At 45.6% G+C, this 6811-nt stretch overlaps 1 protein-coding gene across 3 annotated transcripts in view; it reads left to right on the top strand.

Annotated features, from left to right (window-relative positions):
• The first annotated feature begins 2100 nt into the window (after window positions 1-2100).
• LUZP1 (leucine zipper protein 1) overlaps window positions 2101-6811 on the top strand; it is a 109333-nt gene continuing 104622 nt past the window's right edge. For all 3 annotated transcript variants that reach the window (XM_040464524.1, XM_040464501.1, XM_040464520.1), the window contains exon 1: window positions 2101-2234. The gene's annotated coding sequence lies outside the window, so the exon portion shown is untranslated. The remainder of the gene's footprint in view (window positions 2235-6811) is intronic.

The following is a 6811-nucleotide window of genomic DNA, read 5'->3' as shown; positions in this document are numbered from 1 at the left end:
AAATTATGAAACTAATTCTTCCCATCAGGTAGAGTAATAGCTAATTCCTATATAGAATTTGCCATATGACAGGCCCGTTAGAAGAACTGTATATACTTGAACTCATTTAATCCTCCCCATGACCCAAAGAGAGGGGTTTTATTATTGTATCATTCCCATTTTTCAGATGAAGAAACAGAAGAAGCACAGGGAAATCCAATAACTAAGGTCACATGACTAGTACGTAGTGGAATTGGACTTCACGACAATGGTCTGGCCTCAGGTTTTGTGTGTGCTTGACCACATGTTTGCTACTTCCCATATAATTTGTAGCTCATGTAATTTCCCTCTTTGCTTTGACTGCCAGGCAACTCAGAGCTGTGGTTTTTGCTCTGTCACAGTGCTATCTTTAGGACACTTAACCTAGTATTTCTGCTATAATTAGTCAATTTTTCATCTTTCTTCCTCCCCACTGGCCTTTCGTCCAGGCTTTCATTATTCGTTGATTCTTGCTGTTTAATTATCCATCAGATAGGCTTCAGACTGAATGGAAACTACCTCAAAACTCTTTTGGGAATAGGCAGGACGTAATGCATCAGTTACATGAACAGAGACCGTTGGTGCTAGATGGTTCTCTTTTGAGCGTCTTCTGGTGTTGGCATCCAACATCTGGCAGATGACAGTGAAAAGGTCGAGCTTTGAGAAAGCACACATACCTCTTCATTTGGATTTGCCCTAGACATGGCACACATTGTCTCTGCCCACATCCCATTGGTGAAAACCAGTCACGTGCTTAAATACAAGCGGGTGCTGGAAAATGTAGTCTGGGCTCTTGACTTTGAAACAACTCTACCCATGGAAGGCAAACATCTCTGGTGAACAGCTGACACTGTCCCAGTTCACAAGGAATTTAACATTTCTGAATCATCAATTCTTACCAAATGGCTAAGAATACCGTGCAATATATATTGTGGCCATGAGGAAGGAAATGGTCTTCCTTTGTTTATAGGGAACCCTGAGCAAAATGCAGTATTTGCATTTTGGACCAAACATAATTAATTGTCCAACAGGAGAATGGGCTGGAATGGAGAGAGAGAGAGTTCATCATGATAGAAGTATTCAAGCAGCGGCTGAACTTTCACTTGGCTGAAGGTTCTAGAAGGAGACAAGCTAGATGCCTCCTACTAGTCCTTCTAATTTTGAGCTTCTGTGCTGGGCTCTATAGTAATCTCAGAATACCTATTTTGTGCCAAGCTCCAGGAGGGGTTTTCGGGGCCCAAAAACAAATGAGACAAAGTTCTGGCCCTCAGGTTACTAGGCTCTAATGTGTTGATGCAGGATATCTGGGAAGCAGGATAGCAGAATGGTCTGAGCCCCGAAAACAGGAGACTGGAGTCTACTTTTTAACTCTTGCTTTTAGCTGTGTGACACTGGAGAAGCCACTTGGCTTCTGGTTCTCAGTTTTCTCATTTGTAAAATAGGGACACTGTTATCTTCATAGATTCTGAGGGCTCAATGGCACAATTATATCTAGAACATTCGTAGCACAGTGGTATGCAGTAAGCACTTTATTTTATGCCTAGCAGTACTTTAACGATGACCTTGCGTAGGTCATTCCAATTGTTAAGCCTCAGCTTTCTCATCCGTAGGACGGAGTTCATTGAACGTACACCACAGGGCTGGAGTTTTGCTGTGTTGTGGGGTCTGCGGTCTGCCATGTCGTCGTCTCTCCGGTGCTTCCTGGGGTAAGTGGGTCACATCACACCCAGTTCCTAAGGACTGAAAGATTGTGGATGGCAGTCAGCACCTTCCGGCAGAGAGGAGGAACCTGAGTTAGCAAGGACGCGATTTCCTGGCCGCGTTCCCCGGGAAGGAGGTTTGTGCTGGGTCCCATCCCCCGGCGGTCCTGCTCAGGAAACGTGCAGAGAAAGCCAGGAACCAGGCCTGCCAGGCCCCGGGCCCCTCTGCGCCTTCCCTCCTCCCCGGCCCTCGACTGCAGGAAGCCGGCTGGCGGGCACGCCCTGCCCGGTGGGTGGGAAAGGCCGCGAGCGCGCCCCGCACTGCCGGCTTCCCAGGCTCGCGGCCGCGCGGAGCTGTCACTGCGGCAAGCGCGCCGCCTCCCCCGCCGTCCGCACTCCCGGTGCAGCGAGCCCGCAGATTCCGATTCCTCGACACCGCCGCCCGGCCCGGCTCGGAGCCCACGCCGCCGGGGCTGGGCTGGGGAGGAGAGGTCGCTGAGGCCTGAGGGTTTGTAGGTGAGTGGTCCAAGGTCATGGCTAGCAAACGACAAGACCGGCTTCGACCCGCGACCTGCTGGGACTCTGAAGTGGGTGCCTTCAGTCTGTGGTCCTGGGCCAGGCTCTTGAGGGGTTCAGGTTCTAATGGAAGCTCAGGAACAGGAGATCTGAATCCGGGGACTCCCGGAGGTCTGTGAACCTATTGCTTTTGTGTGTAACATGCTGTGTATTGCATTTTTGCTCAGAGTTTTAAAGGTGTCAGTGACCCAAAAAGGGTTAAGACCCATAGCTTTCTAAGGCTCCCCGGTTCCTCCTCAGGGACTCCAGCTTTATGAGGACTGGAGGTTCCTCTACAGCCTATAGCATCTTAAGAATATCTCTGCAGTGTCCTGCAGCTACCCTGGAGAGACTTGGGTTTTCTACAGGATCCCAGGATTTTTCTTCTGGATCTTGAAAATATTTCCATAGAGTTTCTGGGGTCAGTCTGGGGATTTGAGGTCCCTATGGAACCCTGGTGGTGTCTCTTTGGGAGGTTCTGAGATTCTCACTGTAAAGTCCTATGGTCCTCCATGGTGTGAGTTCTAAATCTGGGCCTCAGGATGCCTATGAACCTTTTGAAATTGTAGGCAAGATATTGTGGGTCTGTAGTATGCATGTAATTCCTGGGAGAGGTTTCATAGATGTCAAAGGAATGTCTGATCCCCAAACCTGGGAAAACCATTGCTTTAGAGCATCCAGTGTTAAACGGGGAAGAATACGATGAAGGAGATAAAAGGCAGTGTTCTCCAGGAGGCACAGCATGGACTTTGGAGTCAGGCATTTCTACGTTAAAATCCCAGCTTTTGTGCTTAGCAGCTGTGTGATCTTGAGCTAATTTCTTAGCCTTTCTGAGCTTCAAGGCCACCTCCTCTAGGAAGCCTTCCCTCTGTCCTGGATTCAGTTAGATTCCCACCCCACATTTCCCAAACCTGATGCTCTGTGGTGCTTAATGCAATTGTTTTTAAGTAACTAATTGTGTTTAATGTTATTTTGTCTCTCTACCCCATCCCCCCTTCCCTCCAGGAAGACAGGGCCCTTTGCTCTCTTATAGTATGTGCAGTGCCTGGCACATGTCAGGCTCTCAGACATTTGTTATGAAATAAATAAAAGAGGGAGGGAATCTGGAGGGCTACATGCCAGATGCTGCAGCGGGGGCAGAAAGGGATCAGAAAGGAGTATCATTTCTATCCTGAAGGAGGTCCCAGGCTAGTGGGGTAATGATAGAGTTCCTGGAAGTAGGATTGTCCTAAATGTGCTAATGGGGGATAAACACTAATAGGAATAAAGACCAAGGGGGAGAAACACTAATGAGGAAAGCACCAAGAGATGTAAGGATGAGTGAGCCTTAGTCTCTCCAGAGTTGGTGGAAACACTTACTTCCCTCTGCATTATGTATTATAACTTACAAAGTGCTTAACTGATAACATATCTGGGTAAAGCCTCATCCCACAGAGATGGGGACACCGCTGCTGAGAAGAGTTCAGTGACTTGCCCAAGGCCATCCGCGAAATAATGGCTGCTCAAGGACATAAAGTCATTAGCTTTGGAATTCAGCCCACATTCTCTAGGAAATGGGCTTTGATGTTGTGAAGGTCTTGATTTAGATCCCACTAGATGTGAGAATTTGCGCGAGTTACCTTACCTCCTCTGAGCCTTGTTTTCCTAATCTACAAGGTAGGAATAATGACCTCTATAACCTGTATCAGATAATTCCTGTGAGGTGCCCAGTATGATGCTTGGTCTATAGTAAAGGATCCATTAAGTGTTTGTGGAATGGATGAATGAAATGCAGATATTGGTGGGTGGCCTGCAACGTGAAGGGACTGAAAATCATGCCATGTGGGGGAGAGTAGGAGAAATTGAGGGCAAGTTTGTCCCTTCCCACTCTCACTTTCTATGATTCCTAAGAGACTTAGCACTGGCCTCAACCACAATGTTGTAATTTATTGTTTGCTACCAACAAAAGTGAACCAACACCAGCTTGGTTAGCTGTCTTTTTATACCTATCTTTACTGCATTTTTTCTGGTGACCAAATAATGTATGCTCCTCATAGAAAAAATTGAAATTGCAGAAAGATATGAGGAAAGAGGAAAGTGCAAGTTTAGGCACCATAGACACAACATGCCGGCAAATTGTTATTCTTTGTGAGGGGCACAGGACAGGCAGCAAAAAATTCTTCCTACTTTAAAGTCTTTTCTCCTGGCCCTGCTGTGGTTTCTGGAGGTTTTGTTAGGAGGCTTGCCTTTGGTTGTGGGACTGAAAGTTCATGTGCAGCTAAGGGCTGGAGAGTGGGGAGAAGATGAGAATTGTCTGGGCAGGGGCCTCCCCTGGAATGAGATGGAACTTATGGAGTTTTGTTTTTTAATTAATTAATTAACTAATTAAATTTTTATTTTGGGGGGGTAGAGAGAGGGGGACAGAGGATCTGAAGCTGTGCTGACAGCAGTGAGCCTATGTGAGGCTTGAATTCACAAGCTGTGAGATCTTGACTTGAGTGAAGCTGGCCGCTCAACTGACTGAGCCATCCAGGTGCCCATGTGGAACTTTCTATGGCAGTGTGCACAGTTAGTTCAGATGCCCACTGCCAATGGCCTTGTAGTTGTGTTTTCTTTTCTTTTCTTTTTTAAAGTATATTTAAACAATTTTTTATTTTAAGTAGGCTCCACACCCATTGTGGGGCTTGAACTCACAACTTGGAGATCAAGGGTCACATGCTGTACTGGTTGAGCCAGCCAGTCACCCCTGTAGCTGTGTTTTCATCCCCTTTCCTCTCTCTCAGAATATAGTAGAGTTTTGAAAGTTCCTGCTATACCCCCCCCCCACACACACATAGAAAAAGCAAATCATAAAGAAGGAAAAAAGGTGAAAGCCTCCTATTTCATTGTCTGTATTCTCCACTTTTTAGGCATGTACTGAGCATATAAGTTATAACCCACTATGCCTATAATTCTGCACCTTAGTCTTATCCCTTTTCTTTTTTTAAAGTTTGTTTATTTAAGCAATCTCTACTCCCGATGTGGGGCTTGAACTCAAGAGTTGCGTGCTCCTCCAACTGAACCACCCAGGGGCCTCTACTCTTACCCTTTTCATTTAACAATAGCCCCTCAACCCCTTTTTTGCCTATATGTGAAAATCTCTCATCTGGTATTTTCTCCCTAGATATCTTTGTCACAAGCATGTTTGCTGCAGACATTTTTTGCTGCCGAGCTAATTGGCCATAAGGCAGTTTTTGCCATAAAAGATAAAATCATGAAAAATGAAAGAGGGACCTTCCTTAAAAAGGATAGAGTGAAACATGAAAAATGAAAAACAGGGCTCCTGGGTGCTCAGTTGGTTGAGCGTCTGAGTTCAGCTCAGGTTATGATCTCAGGGTTCGTGAGCTTGAGTCCTGCATCAGGCTCTATGCTGACCGCTCAGAGCCTGGAGCCTGCTTTGGATTCTGCGTCCCTCTCTCTCGCTCTGCCCCTCCCCTGCTCATGCTCTATCTCTCTCTTTCTCTTTCTCTCTCTCTCTCAAGAATAAACATTTAAAAAATTTTTAAAAATGAAAAATGAAAAACAAAATTAAAAAGCTTTTATTGTGAAATACAAAATATTTGAATACATTTAAAATGTATGTGGACTCATGGCAACACTGTAATACTGCACAAAAACTGCTTTTATTTTGTGGATTGTACCTAAGCACTTGTGTTCAAAGTTTTTCATTTGTAGTGTCATACTTTTTGTTTGTTTGTTTGTTTGTTTGTTTGTTAATTCCTCTCCTTATTTGGCATCAGACTTTTTAAAAAAAAGATTTTATTTTATTTATTTATTATTTTTTTAAGTGTTTATTTTTGAGAGAGAGAGAGAGAGAGAAAAAAAAATATGAGTGGGGGAGGGGCAGAGAGAGAGGGAGACACAGAATCTGAAGCAGGCTCCAGGCTCTGAGCTATCAGCACAGGGCCCGATGCGGGGCTCAAAACCACAGATCGTGAGATCACGACCTGAGCCGAAGTTGGACGCTTAACCAACTGAGCCACCTAGGTGCTCCAAGATTTATTTTTAAGTAGTCACTACATGCAAGGTGGGGCTCAGACTCACATCGCCAAGATCAAGAGTCACATGCTCTATCTACTGAGCCAGCCAGGTGCCCTACCTGAGCGACTTTTTCTTTTTTCACTAAAATATCTTCCTTTATTAAGAGAGGTGTCAGTCTCTAAATAATAGGATGCATATTTGTAACTGAGCTTTCTATTGCGTTGTGAAAGTCTTCTATGCTGTTGTCTGGTTTTGGAATATTGTCACATGTCCATTGATTAATGCTCCAAAGTTCTCTGGGAAATATGGGTTCAAAACTGTGTGCCACAGGGGCGTCTGGGTGGCTCAGTCGGTTAAGCGTCCGACTTCAGCTCAGGTCACGATCTCACGGTCCGTGAGTTCGAGCCCCGCATCGGGCTCTGGGCTGATGGCTCAGAGCCTGGAGCCTGTTTCCGATTCTGTGTCTCCCTCTCTCTCTGCCCCTCCCCCGTTCATGCTCTGTCTCTCTCTGTCTCAAAAATAAATAAACATTAAAAAAA

Source organism: Herpailurus yagouaroundi, unplaced genomic scaffold (assembly GCF_014898765.1).
Source record: "Herpailurus yagouaroundi ecotype Mexico unplaced genomic scaffold, PumYag 77, whole genome shotgun sequence".
In the NCBI taxonomy this organism is placed as follows: domain Eukaryota; kingdom Metazoa; phylum Chordata; class Mammalia; order Carnivora; family Felidae; genus Herpailurus; species Herpailurus yagouaroundi.
Note: the sequence above shows the minus strand (reverse complement) of the source record. Positions and strands in the feature narration are given on the sequence as shown.